At 49.9% G+C, this 12261-nt stretch overlaps 15 non-coding genes across 15 annotated transcripts; all 15 read right to left on the bottom strand.

Moving 5' to 3' along the window:
* Positions 1 to 316: 316 nt before the first annotated feature.
* On the bottom strand, positions 317 to 389 carry Trnaa-agc (transfer RNA alanine (anticodon AGC)). The gene has a single exon. It is a non-coding gene; the product is annotated as a tRNA-Ala (tRNA).
* Positions 390 to 802: 413 nt separating this feature from the next.
* Trnaa-ugc (transfer RNA alanine (anticodon UGC)) lies at positions 803 to 875 on the bottom strand. The gene has a single exon. It is a non-coding gene; the product is annotated as a tRNA-Ala (tRNA).
* Positions 876 to 1881: 1006 nt separating this feature from the next.
* Positions 1882 to 1954, bottom strand: Trnaa-agc (transfer RNA alanine (anticodon AGC)). Its single transcript has one exon. It is a non-coding gene; the product is annotated as a tRNA-Ala (tRNA).
* Positions 1955 to 2367: 413 nt separating this feature from the next.
* Trnaa-ugc (transfer RNA alanine (anticodon UGC)) lies at positions 2368 to 2440 on the bottom strand. The gene has a single exon. It is a non-coding gene; the product is annotated as a tRNA-Ala (tRNA).
* Positions 2441 to 3446: 1006 nt separating this feature from the next.
* Trnaa-agc (transfer RNA alanine (anticodon AGC)) lies at positions 3447 to 3519 on the bottom strand. The gene has a single exon. It is a non-coding gene; the product is annotated as a tRNA-Ala (tRNA).
* Positions 3520 to 3932: 413 nt separating this feature from the next.
* Trnaa-ugc (transfer RNA alanine (anticodon UGC)) lies at positions 3933 to 4005 on the bottom strand. Its single transcript has one exon. It is a non-coding gene; the product is annotated as a tRNA-Ala (tRNA).
* A 1503-nt stretch (positions 4006 to 5508) lies between these two features.
* Trnaa-ugc (transfer RNA alanine (anticodon UGC)) lies at positions 5509 to 5581 on the bottom strand. Its single transcript has one exon. It is a non-coding gene; the product is annotated as a tRNA-Ala (tRNA).
* Positions 5582 to 6587: 1006 nt separating this feature from the next.
* Positions 6588 to 6660, bottom strand: Trnaa-agc (transfer RNA alanine (anticodon AGC)). The gene has a single exon. It is a non-coding gene; the product is annotated as a tRNA-Ala (tRNA).
* Positions 6661 to 7073: 413 nt separating this feature from the next.
* Trnaa-ugc (transfer RNA alanine (anticodon UGC)) lies at positions 7074 to 7146 on the bottom strand. The gene has a single exon. It is a non-coding gene; the product is annotated as a tRNA-Ala (tRNA).
* Positions 7147 to 8152: 1006 nt separating this feature from the next.
* On the bottom strand, positions 8153 to 8225 carry Trnaa-agc (transfer RNA alanine (anticodon AGC)). The gene has a single exon. It is a non-coding gene; the product is annotated as a tRNA-Ala (tRNA).
* A 413-nt stretch (positions 8226 to 8638) lies between these two features.
* On the bottom strand, positions 8639 to 8711 carry Trnaa-ugc (transfer RNA alanine (anticodon UGC)). The gene has a single exon. It is a non-coding gene; the product is annotated as a tRNA-Ala (tRNA).
* A 1006-nt stretch (positions 8712 to 9717) lies between these two features.
* Positions 9718 to 9790, bottom strand: Trnaa-agc (transfer RNA alanine (anticodon AGC)). The gene has a single exon. It is a non-coding gene; the product is annotated as a tRNA-Ala (tRNA).
* Positions 9791 to 10203: 413 nt separating this feature from the next.
* Positions 10204 to 10276, bottom strand: Trnaa-ugc (transfer RNA alanine (anticodon UGC)). Its single transcript has one exon. It is a non-coding gene; the product is annotated as a tRNA-Ala (tRNA).
* A 1006-nt stretch (positions 10277 to 11282) lies between these two features.
* On the bottom strand, positions 11283 to 11355 carry Trnaa-agc (transfer RNA alanine (anticodon AGC)). The gene has a single exon. It is a non-coding gene; the product is annotated as a tRNA-Ala (tRNA).
* Positions 11356 to 11768: 413 nt separating this feature from the next.
* On the bottom strand, positions 11769 to 11841 carry Trnaa-ugc (transfer RNA alanine (anticodon UGC)). The gene has a single exon. It is a non-coding gene; the product is annotated as a tRNA-Ala (tRNA).
* Positions 11842 to 12261: the final 420 nt, after the last annotated feature.

Raw genomic sequence — 12261 nt, 5'->3', positions numbered from 1 at the left:
TCTGTTATCAGAAGTCACAACTAGCAACACCAGTAGCAGCCGACTGCACGCAAAGAATAGGAATGTGCAGTGGGATTTACGTGAACCCGGCGTAAGGCAGATCTTTCCGACGTAGGCTTAAGAATGTTATGGGAACACTTGTACTGTTTGTAAATTAAGTGTAGGAGTTGGAGGAGGGTGCTTCCTGCGCACGAATAACAGCTCGCTTGCCAATTGTGGATGCTAATCGTTCTCTTGTATCTGCCTAGACACATCTGCTGGCTGTGAATTACTCCACTTGCATGGCAAGGTGCGCATGTAGGGGTGTTAAAAATTCTGGAGGCGCTGGGTATCGATCCCAGTACCTCTCGCATGCTAAGCGAGCGCTCTACCATCTGAGCTACGCCCCCTCCATGATAAATTGTGCTACATACAGCAATATCAATGTCACAGACGCTTGCACTCCCATTATTCCGCAGACAAACACTACTCTCTATGTATCTGTGAGGGTGTCTTTCAGGTTTCGTGCATTCTGTATTGAATCGTAGTTGGCCACAATGGAAGTGGCACGCATCACGTCGAAAATAGAATTCGGACACCGCTCTGAGTAAGACGAACGTGTTGTCCACTCTCTAGACTTCAATGACGTTAAGCCGTGATACCTAAGACAGACCTGCACTCGATGACAGCCGGTCCCCACACATACATCTTGCTCTCCTTACGTCAGTATGCATCATACAAGTCTGTGACGCTGGCTTTGCAACATCTTGCGTGCTTTTAGGTTCGCCGCGATCAACACTTGGCATCCACTGACCACAAAACATGGAGGCGCCGGGGCTTGAACCCGGGACCTTTCACATGCAAAGCGAACGCTCTACCAACTGAGCTACGCCCCCATCCGCGACCAAACTGCGCTATTCTCCATTCCTTGAGACTCTGATGTGCACGGACACGATGCTTGGTTGGTTTGTAGCGCTGAAGGGACCAGAGTACAAAGGCGCGGACACGTTCATATACACAAGAGTTCCAAGTAGTTTCGATGCTCTGGTATTACGAATGCAAATTCCGTCTGTTTTTAACGTCTTAAATTGAAAGGGGGGTCACAAATTGCTCCGTTTTCACTCCTTGTCGACAATCACACAGCACCTGAGGTAACAAGCACATCTCGAGCCCCATTCTGCACTCCACTGTTCATGCAAACTCAGTGCCTCGCTCTTTGCTACTGTGTACCACTCTTGTCGTCCAACTGCAAAACACTGAGCCACAACAAGTTTCCACGTCTCCATTGCACTGCGCAAACTACGAAACGCTCCCCAAACATGGCACTCGCCCATGCAGCCGACTTTTACGACTTTACACGACGCTCACGCTAGTGACAGCCTCATTTATAGTTCGACGTCGCCCCAAAGCGAATGAGCACATTTCGCCTACGGCTTAGGCCGCCCTCCTAGTGTGGCTGCTCGGTGTCTGCAGGCAGCGAGGGGCTGCAAGCTTCCTGCGTTCGCACCTATGTCACCTGTGCTTGCTTGTCAGAGACAGACTATCGCAAAACATACAAATCACTCCATGAACTGATTGCTACGGCATCTGTTATCAGAAGTCACAACTAGCAACACCAGTAGCAGCCGACTGCACGCAAAGAATAGGAATGTGCAGTGGGATTTACGTGAACCTGGCGTAAGGCAGATCTTTCCGACGTAGGCTTAAGAATGTTATGGGAACACTTGTACTGTTTGTAAATTAAGTGTAGGAGTTGGAGGAGGGTGCTTCCTGCGCACGAATAACAGCTCGCTTGCCAATTGTGGATGCTAATCGTTCTCTTGTATCTGCCTAGACACATCTGCTGGCTGTGAATTACTCCACTTGCATGGCAAGGTGCGCATGTAGGGGTGTTAAAAATTCTGGAGGCGCTGGGTATCGATCCCAGCACCTCTCGCATGCTAAGCGAGCGCTCTACCATCTGAGCTACGCCCCCTCCATGATAAATTGTGCTACATACAGCAATATCAATGTCACAGACGCTTGCACTCCCATTATTCCGCAGACAAACACTACTCTCTATGTATCTGTGAGGGTGTCTTTCAGGTTTCGTGCATTCTGTATTGAATCGTAGTTGGCCACAATGGAAGTGGCACGCATCACGTCGAAAATAGAATTCGGACACCGCTCTGAGTAAGACGAACGTGTTGTCCACTCTCTAGACTTCAATGACGTTAAGCCGTGATACCTAAGACAGACCTGCACTCGATGACAGCCGGTCCCCACACATACATCTTGCTCTCCTTACGTCAGTATGCATCATACAAGTCTGTGACGCTGGCTTTGCAACATCTTGCGTGCTTTTAGGTTCGCCGCGATCAACACTTGGCATCCACTGACCACAAAACATGGAGGCGCCGGGGCTTGAACCCGGGACCTTTCACATGCAAAGCGAACGCTCTACCAACTGAGCTACGCCCCCATCCGCGACCAAACTGCGCTATTCTCCATTCCTTGAGACTCTGATGTGCACGGACACGATGCTTGGTTGGTTTGTAGCGCTGAAGGGACCAGAGTACAAAGGCGCGGACACGTTCATATACACAAGAGTTCCAAGTAGTTTCGATGCTCTGGTATTACGAATGCAAATTCCGTCTGTTTTTAACGTCTTAAATTGAAAGGGGGGTCACAAATTGCTCCGTTTTCACTCCTTGTCGACAATCACACAGCACCTGAGGTAACAAGCACATCTCGAGCCCCATTCTGCACTCCACTGTTCATGCAAACTCAGTGCCTCGCTCTTTGCTACTGTGTACCACTCTTGTCGTCCAACTGCAAAACACTGGGCCACAACAAGTTTCCACGTCTCCATTGCACTGCGCAAACTACGAAACGCTCCCCAAACATGGCACTCGCCCATGCAGCCGACTTTTACGACTTTACACGACGCTCACGCTAGTGACAGCCTCATTTATAGTTCGACGTCGCCCCAAAGCGAATGAGCACATTTCGCCTACGGCTTAGGCCGCCCTCCTAGTGTGGCTGCTCGGTGTCTGCAGGCAGCGAGGGGCTGCAAGCTTCCTGCGTTCGCACCTATGTCACCTGTGCTTGCTTGTCAGAGACAGACTATCGCAAAACATACAAATCACTCCATGAACTGATTGCTACGGCATCTGTTATCAGAAGTCACAACTAGCAACACCAGTAGCAGCCGACTGCACGCAAAGAATAGGAATGTGCAGTGGGATTTACGTGAACCCGGCGTAAGGCAGATCTTTCCGACGTAGGCTTAAGAATGTTATGGGAACACTTGTACTGTTTGTAAATTAAGTGTAGGAGTTGGAGGAGGGTGCTTCCTGCGCACGAATAACAGCTCGCTTGCCAATTGTGGATGCTAATCGTTCTCTTGTATCTGCCTAGACACATCTGCTGGCTGTGAATTACTCCACTTGCATGGCAAGGTGCGCATGTAGGGGTGTTAAAAATTCTGGAGGCGCTGGGTATCGATCCCAGTACCTCTCGCATGCTAAGCGAGCGCTCTACCATCTGAGCTACGCCCCCTCCATGATAAATTGTGCTACATACAGCAATATCAATGTCACAGACGCTTGCACTCCCATTATTCCGCAGACAAACACTACTCTCTATGTATCTGTGAGGGTGTCTTTCAGGTTTCGTGCATTCTGTATTGAATCGTAGTTGGCCACAATGGAAGTGGCACGCATCACGTCGAAAATAGAATTCGGACACCGCTCTGAGTAAGACGAACGTGTTGTCCACTCTCTAGACTTCAATGACGTTAAGCCGTGATACCTAAGACAGACCTGCACTCGATGACAGCCGGTCCCCACACATACATCTTGCTCTCCTTACGTCAGTATGCATCATACAAGTCTGTGACGCTGGCTTTGCAACATCTTGCGTGCTTTTAGGTTCGCCGCGATCAACACTTGGCATCCACTGACCACAAAACATGGAGGCGCCGGGGCTTGAACCCGGGACCTTTCACATGCAAAGCGAACGCTCTACCAACTGAGCTACGCCCCCATCCGCAACCAAACTGCGCTATTCTCCATTCCTTGACACTCTGATGTGCACGGACACGATGCTTGGTTGGTTTGTAGCGCTGAAGGGACCAGAGTACAAAGGCGCGGACACGTTCATATACACAAGAGTTCCAAGTAGTTTCGATGCTCTGGTATTACGAATGCAAATTCCGTCTGTTTTTAACGTCTTAAATTGAAAGGGGGGTCACAAATTGCTCCGTTTTCACTCCTTGTCGACAATCACACAGCACCTGAGGTAACAAGCACATCTCGAGCCCCATTCTGCACTCCACTGTTCATGCAAACTCAGTGCCTCGCTCTTTGCTACTGTGTACCACTCTTGTCGTCCAACTGCAAAACACTGGGCCACAACAAGTTTCCACGTCTCCATTGAACTGCGCAAACTACGAAACGCTCCCCAAACATGGCACTCGCCCATGCAGCCGACTTTTACGACTTTACACGACGCTTACGCAACGCTCACGCTAGTGACAGCCTCATTTATAGTTCGACGTCGCCCCAAAGCGAATGAGCACATTTCGCCTACGGCTTAGGCCGCCCTCCTAGTGTGGCTGCTCGGTGTCTGCAGGCAGCGAGGGGCTGCAAGCTTCCTGCGTTCGCACCTATGTCACCTGTGCTTGCTTGTCAGAGACAGACTATCGCAAAACATACAAATCACTCCATGAACTGATTGCTACGGCATCTGTTATCAGAAGTCACAACTAGCAACACCAGTAGCAGCCGACTGCACGCAAAGAATAGGAATGTGCAGTGGGATTTACGTGAACCCGGCGTAAGGCAGATCTTTCCGACGTAGGCTTAAGAATGTTATGGGAACACTTGTACTGTTTGTAAATTAAGTGTAGGAGTTGGAGGAGGGTGCTTCCTGCGCACGAATAACAGCTCGCTTGCCAATTGTGGATGCTAATCGTTCTCTTGTATCTGCCTAGACACATCTGCTGGCTGTGAATTACTCCACTTGCATGGCAAGGTGCGCATGTAGGGGTGTTAAAAATTCTGGAGGCGCTGGGTATCGATCCCAGTACCTCTCGGATGCTAAGCGAGCGCTCTACCATGTGAGCTACGCCCCCTCCATGATAAATTGTGCTACATACAGCAATATCAATGTCACAGACGCTTGCACTCCCATTATTCCGCAGACAAACACTACTCTCTATGTATCTGTGAGGGTGTCTTTCAGGTTTCGTGCATTCTGTATTGAATCGTAGTTGGCCACAATGGAAGTGGCACGCATCACGTCGAAAATAGAATTCGGACACCGCTCTGAGTAAGACGAACGTGTTGTCCACTCTCTAGACTTCAATGACGTTAAGCCGTGATACCTAAGACAGACCTGCACTCGATGACAGCCGGTCCCCACACATACATCTTGCTCTCCTTACGTCAGTATGCATCATACAAGTCTGTGACGCTGGCTTTGCAACATCTTGCGTGCTTTTAGGTTCGCCGCGATCAACACTTGGCATCCACTGACCACAAAACATGGAGGCGCCGGGGCTTGAACCCGGGACCTTTCACATGCAAAGCGAACGCTCTACCAACTGAGCTACGCCCCCATCCGCAACCAAACTGCGCTATTCTCCATTCCTTGAGACTCTGATGTGCACGGACACGATGCTTGGTTGGTTTGTAGCGCTGAAGGGACCAGAGTACAAAGGCGCGGACACGTTCATATACACAAGAGTTCCAAGTAGTTTCGATGCTCTGGTATTACGAATGCAAATTCCGTCTGTTTTTAACGTCTTAAATTGAAAGGGGGGTCACAAATTGCTCCGTTTTCACTCCTTGTCGACAATCACACAGCACCTGAGGTAACAAGCACATCTCGAGCCCCATTCTGCACTCCACTGTTCATGCAAACTCAGTGCCTCGCTCTTTGCTACTGTGTACCACTCTTGTCGTCCAACTGCAAAACACTGGGCCACAACAAGTTTCCACGTCTCCATTGCACTGCGCAAACTACGAAACGCTCCCCAAACATGGCACTCGCCCATGCAGCCGACTTTTACGACTTTACACGACGCTCACGCTAGTGACAGCCTCATTTATAGTTCGACGTCGCCCCAAAGCGAATGAGCACATTTCGCCTACGGCTTAGGCCGCCCTCCTAGTGTGGCTGCTCGGTGTCTGCAGGCAGCGAGGGGCTGCAAGCTTCCTGCGTTCGCACCTATGTCACCTGTGCTTGCTTGTCAGAGACAGACTATCGCAAAACATACAAATCACTCCATGAACTGATTGCTACGGCATCTGTTATCAGAAGTCACAACTAGCAACACCAGTAGCAGCCGACTGCACGCAAAGAATAGGAATGTGCAGTGGGATTTACGTGAACCCGGCGTAAGGCAGATCTTTCCGACGTAGGCTTAAGAATGTTATGGGAACACTTGTACTGTTTGTAAATTAAGTGTAGGAGTTGGAGGAGGGTGCTTCCTGCGCACGAATAACAGCTCGCTTGCCAATTGTGGATGCTAATCGTTCTCTTGTATCTGCCTAGACACATCTGCTGGCTGTGAATTACTCCACTTGCATGGCAAGGTGCGCATGTAGGGGTGTTAAAAATTCTGGAGGCGCTGGGTATCGATCCCAGTACCTCTCGCATGCTAAGCGAGCGCTCTACCATCTGAGCTACGCCCCCTCCATGATAAATTGTGCTACATACAGCAATATCAATGTCACAGACGCTTGCACTCCCATTATTCCGCAGACAAACACTACTCTCTATGTATCTGTGAGGGTGTCTTTCAGGTTTCGTGCATTCTGTATTGAATCGTAGTTGGCCACAATGGAAGTGGCACGCATCACGTCGAAAATAGAATTCGGACACCGCTCTGAGTAAGACGAACGTGTTGTCCACTCTCTAGACTTCAATGACGTTAAGCCGTGATACCTAAGACAGACCTGCACTCGATGACAGCCGGTCCCCACACATACATCTTGCTCTCCTTACGTCAGTATGCATCATACAAGTCTGTGACGCTGGCTTTGCAACATCTTGCGTGCTTTTAGGTTCGCCGCGATCAACACTTGGCATCCACTGACCACAAAACATGGAGGCGCCGGGGCTTGAACCCGGGACCTTTCACATGCAAAGCGAACGCTCTACCAACTGAGCTACGCCCCCATCCGCGACCGAACTGCGCTATTCTCCATTCCTTGAGACTCTGATGTGCACGGACACGATGCTTGGTTGGTTTGTAGCGCTGAAGGGACCAGAGTACAAAGGCGCGGACACGTTCATATACACAAGAGTTCCAAGTAGTTTCGATGCTCTGGTATTACGAATGCAAATTCCGTCTGTTTTTAACGTCTTAAATTGAAAGGGGGGTCACAAATTGCTCCGTTTTCACTCCTTGTCGACAATCACACAGCACCTGAGGTAACAAGCACATCTCGAGCCCCATTCTGCACTCCACTGTTCATGCAAACTCAGTGCCTCGCTCTTTGCTACTGTGTACCACTCTTGTCGTCCAACTGCAAAACACTGGGCCACAACAAGTTTCCACGTCTCCATTGCACTGCGCAAACTACGAAACGCTCCCCAAACATGGCACTCGCCCATGCAGCCGACTTTTACGACTTTACACGACGCTCACGCTAGTGACAGCCTCATTTATAGTTCGACGTCGCCCCAAAGCGAATGAGCACATTTCGCCTACGGCTTAGGCCGCCCTCCTAGTGTGGCTGCTCGGTGTCTGCAGGCAGCGAGGGGCTGCAAGCTTCCTGCGTTCGCACCTATGTCACCTGTGCTTGCTTGTCAGAGACAGACTATCGCAAAACATACAAATCACTCCATGAACTGATTGCTACGGCATCTGTTATCAGAAGTCACAACTAGCAACACCAGTAGCAGCCGACTGCACGCAAAGAATAGGAATGTGCAGTGGGATTTACGTGAACCCGGCGTAAGGCAGATCTTTCCGACGTAGGCTTAAGAATGTTATGGGAACACTTGTACTGTTTGTAAATTAAGTGTAGGAGTTGGAGGAGGGTGCTTCCTGCGCACGAATAACAGCTCGCTTGCCAATTGTGGATGCTAATCGTTCTCTTGTATCTGCCTAGACACATCTGCTGGCTGTGAATTACTCCACTTGCATGGCAAGGTGCGCATGTAGGGGTGTTAAAAATTCTGGAGGCGCTGGGTATCGATCCCAGTACCTCTCGCATGCTAAGCGAGCGCTCTACCATCTGAGCTACGCCCCCTCCATGATAAATTGTGCTACATACAGCAATATCAATGTCACAGACGCTTGCACTCCCATTATTCCGCAGACAAACACTACTCTCTATGTATCTGTGAGGGTGTCTTTCAGGTTTCGTGCATTCTGTATTGAATCGTAGTTGGCCACAATGGAAGTGGCACGCATCACGTCGAAAATAGAATTCGGACACCGCTCTGAGTAAGACGAACGTGTTGTCCACTCTCTAGACTTCAATGACGTTAAGCCGTGATACCTAAGACAGACCTGCACTCGATGACAGCCGGTCCCCACACATACATCTTGCTCTCCTTACGTCAGTATGCATCATACAAGTCTGTGACGCTGGCTTTGCAACATCTTGCGTGCTTTTAGGTTCGCCGCGATCAACACTTGGCATCCACTGACCACAAAACATGGAGGCGCCGGGGCTTGAACCCGGGACCTTTCACATGCAAAGCGAACGCTCTACCAACTGAGCTACGCCCCCATCCGCGACCGAACTGCGCTATTCTCCATTCCTTGAGACTCTGATGTGCACGGACACGATGCTTGGTTGGTTTGTAGCGCTGAAGGGACCAGAGTACAAAGGCGCGGACACGTTCATATACACAAGAGTTCCAAGTAGTTTCGATGCTCTGGTATTACGAATGCAAATTCCGTCTGTTTTTAACGTCTTAAATTGAAAGGGGGGTCACAAATTGCTCCGTTTTCACTCCTTGTCGACAATCACACAGCACCTGAGGTAACAAGCACATCTCGAGCCCCATTCTGCACTCCACTGTTCATGCAAACTCAGTGCCTCGCTCTTTGCTACTGTGTACCACTCTTGTCGTCCAACTGCAAAACACTGGGCCACAACAAGTTTCCACGTCTCCATTGCACTGCGCAAACTACGAAACGCTCCCCAAACATGGCACTCGCCCATGCAGCCGACTTTTACGACTTTACACGACGCTCACGCTAGTGACAGCCTCATTTATAGTTCGACGTCGCCCCAAAGCGAATGAGCACATTTCGCCTACGGCTTAGGCCGCCCTCCTAGTGTGGCTGCTCGGTGTCTGCAGGCAGCGAGGGGCTGCAAGCTTCCTGCGTTCGCACCTATGTCACCTGTGCTTGCTTGTCAGAGACAGACTATCGCAAAACATACAAATCACTCCATGAACTGATTGCTACGGCATCTGTTATCAGAAGTCACAACTAGCAACACCAGTAGCAGCCGACTGCACGCAAAGAATAGGAATGTGCAGTGGGATTTACGTGAACCCGGCGTAAGGCAGATCTTTCCGACGTAGGCTTAAGAATGTTATGGGAACACTTGTACTGTTTGTAAATTAAGTGTAGGAGTTGGAGGAGGGTGCTTCCTGCGCACGAATAACAGCTCGCTTGCCAATTGTGGATGCTAATCGTTCTCTTGTATCTGCCTAGACACATCTGCTGGCTGTGAATTACTCCACTTGCATGGCAAGGTGCGCATGTAGGGGTGTTAAAAATTCTGGAGGCGCTGGGTATTGATCCCAGTACCTCTCGCATGCTAAGCGAGCGCTCTACCATCTGAGCTACGCCCCCTCCATGATAAATTGTGCTACATACAGCAATATCAATGTCACAGACGCTTGCACTCCCATTATTCCGCAGACAAACACTACTCTCTATGTATCTGTGAGGGTGTCTTTCAGGTTTCGTGCATTCTGTATTGAATCGTAGTTGGCCACAATGGAAGTGGCACGCATCACGTCGAAAATAGAATTCGGACACCGCTCTGAGTAAGACGAACGTGTTGTCCACTCTCTAGACTTCAATGACGTTAAGCCGTGATACCTAAGACAGACCTGCACTCGATGACAGCCGGTCCCCACACATACATCTTGCTCTCCTTACGTCAGTATGCATCATACAAGTCTGTGACGCTGGCTTTGCAACATCTTGCGTGCTTTTAGGTTCGCCGCGATCAACACTTGGCATCCACTGACCACAAAACATGGAGGCGCCGGGGCTTGAACCCGGGACCTTTCACATGCAAAGCGAACGCTCTACCAACTGAGCTACGCCCCCATCCGCGACCGAACTGCGCTATTCTCCATTCCTTGAGACTCTGATGTGCACGGACACGATGCTTGGTTGGTTTGTAGCGCTGAAGGGACCAGAGTACAAAGGCGCGGACACGTTCATATACACAAGAGTTCCAAGTAGTTTCGATGCTCTGGTATTACGAATGCAAATTCCGTCTGTTTTTAACGTCTTAAATTGAAAGGGGGGTCACAAATTGCTCCGTTTTCACTCCTTGTCGACAATCACACAGCACCTGAGGTAACAAGCACATCTCGAGCCCCATTCTGCACTCCACTGTTCATGCAAACTCAGTGCCTCGCTCTTTGCTACTGTGTACCACTCTTGTCGTCCAACTGCAAAACACTGGGCCACAACAAGTTTCCACGTCTCCATTGCACTGCGCAAACTACGAAACGCTCCCCAAACATGGCACTCGCCCATGCAGCCGACTTTTACGACTTTACACGACGCTCACGCTAGTGACAGCCTCATTTATAGTTCGACGTCGCCCCAAAGCGAATGAGCACATTTCGCCTACGGCTTAGGCCGCCCTCCTAGTGTGGCTGCTCGGTGTCTGCAGGCAGCGAGGGGCTGCAAGCTTCCTGCGTTCGCACCTATGTCACCTGTGCTTGCTTGTCAGAGACAGACTATCGCAAAACATACAAATCACTCCATGAACTGATTGCTACGGCATCTGTTATCAGAAGTCACAACTAGCAACACCAGTAGCAGCCGACTGCACGCAAAGAATAGGAATGTGCAGTGGGATTTACGTGAACCCGGCGTAAGGCAGATCTTTCCGACGTAGGCTTAAGAATGTTATGGGAACACTTGTACTGTTTGTAAATTAAGTGTAGGAGTTGGAGGAGGGTGCTTCCTGCGCACGAATAACAGCTCGCTTGCCAATTGTGGATGCTAATCGTTCTCTTGTATCTGCCTAGACACATCTGCTGGCTGTGAATTACTCCACTTGCATGGCAAGGTGCGCATGTAGGGGTGTTAAAAATTCTGGAGGCGCTGGGTATTGATCCCAGTACCTCTCGCATGCTAAGCGAGCGCTCTACCATCTGAGCTACGCCCCCTCCATGATAAATTGTGCTACATACAGCAATATCAATGTCACAGACGCTTGCACTCCCATTATTCCGCAGACAAACACTACTCTCTATGTATCTGTGAGGGTGTCTTTCAGGTTTCGTGCATTCTGTATTGAATCGTAGTTGGCCACAATGGAAGTGGCACGCATCACGTCGAAAATAGAATTCGGACACCGCTCTGAGTAAGACGAACGTGTTGTCCACTCTCTAGACTTCAATGACGTTAAGCCGTGATACCTAAGACAGACCTGCACTCGATGACAGCCGGTCCCCACACATACATCTTGCTCTCCTTACGTCAGTATGCATCATACAAGTCTGTGACGCTGGCTTTGCAACATCTTGCGTGCTTTTAGGTTCGCCGCGATCAACACTTGGCATCCACTGACCACAAAACATGGAGGCGCCGGGGCTTGAACCCGGGACCTTTCACATGCAAAGCGAACGCTCTACCAACTGAGCTACGCCCCCATCCGCGACCGAACTGCGCTATTCTCCATTCCTTGAGACTCTGATGTGCACGGACACGATGCTTGGTTGGTTTGTAGCGCTGAAGGGACCAGAGTACAAAGGCGCGGACACGTTCATATACACAAGAGTTCCAAGTAGTTTCGATGCTCTGGTATTACGAATGCAAATTCCGTCTGTTTTTAACGTCTTAAATTGAAAGGGGGGTCACAAATTGCTCCGTTTTCACTCCTTGTCGACAATCACACAGCACCTGAGGTAACAAGCACATCTCGAGCCCCATTCTGCACTCCACTGTTCATGCAAACTCAGTGCCTCGCTCTTTGCTACTGTGTACCACTCTTGTCGTCCAACTGCAAAACACTGGGCCACAACAAGTTTCCACGTCTCCATTGCACTGCGCAAACTACGAAACGCTCCCCA

The sequence above is a fragment of the Schistocerca gregaria genome, chromosome 6, assembly GCF_023897955.1.
Source record: "Schistocerca gregaria isolate iqSchGreg1 chromosome 6, iqSchGreg1.2, whole genome shotgun sequence".
Classification (NCBI taxonomy): Eukaryota; Metazoa; Arthropoda; class Insecta; order Orthoptera; family Acrididae; genus Schistocerca; species Schistocerca gregaria.
This window is presented reverse-complemented; position numbering and strand designations above follow the sequence as displayed.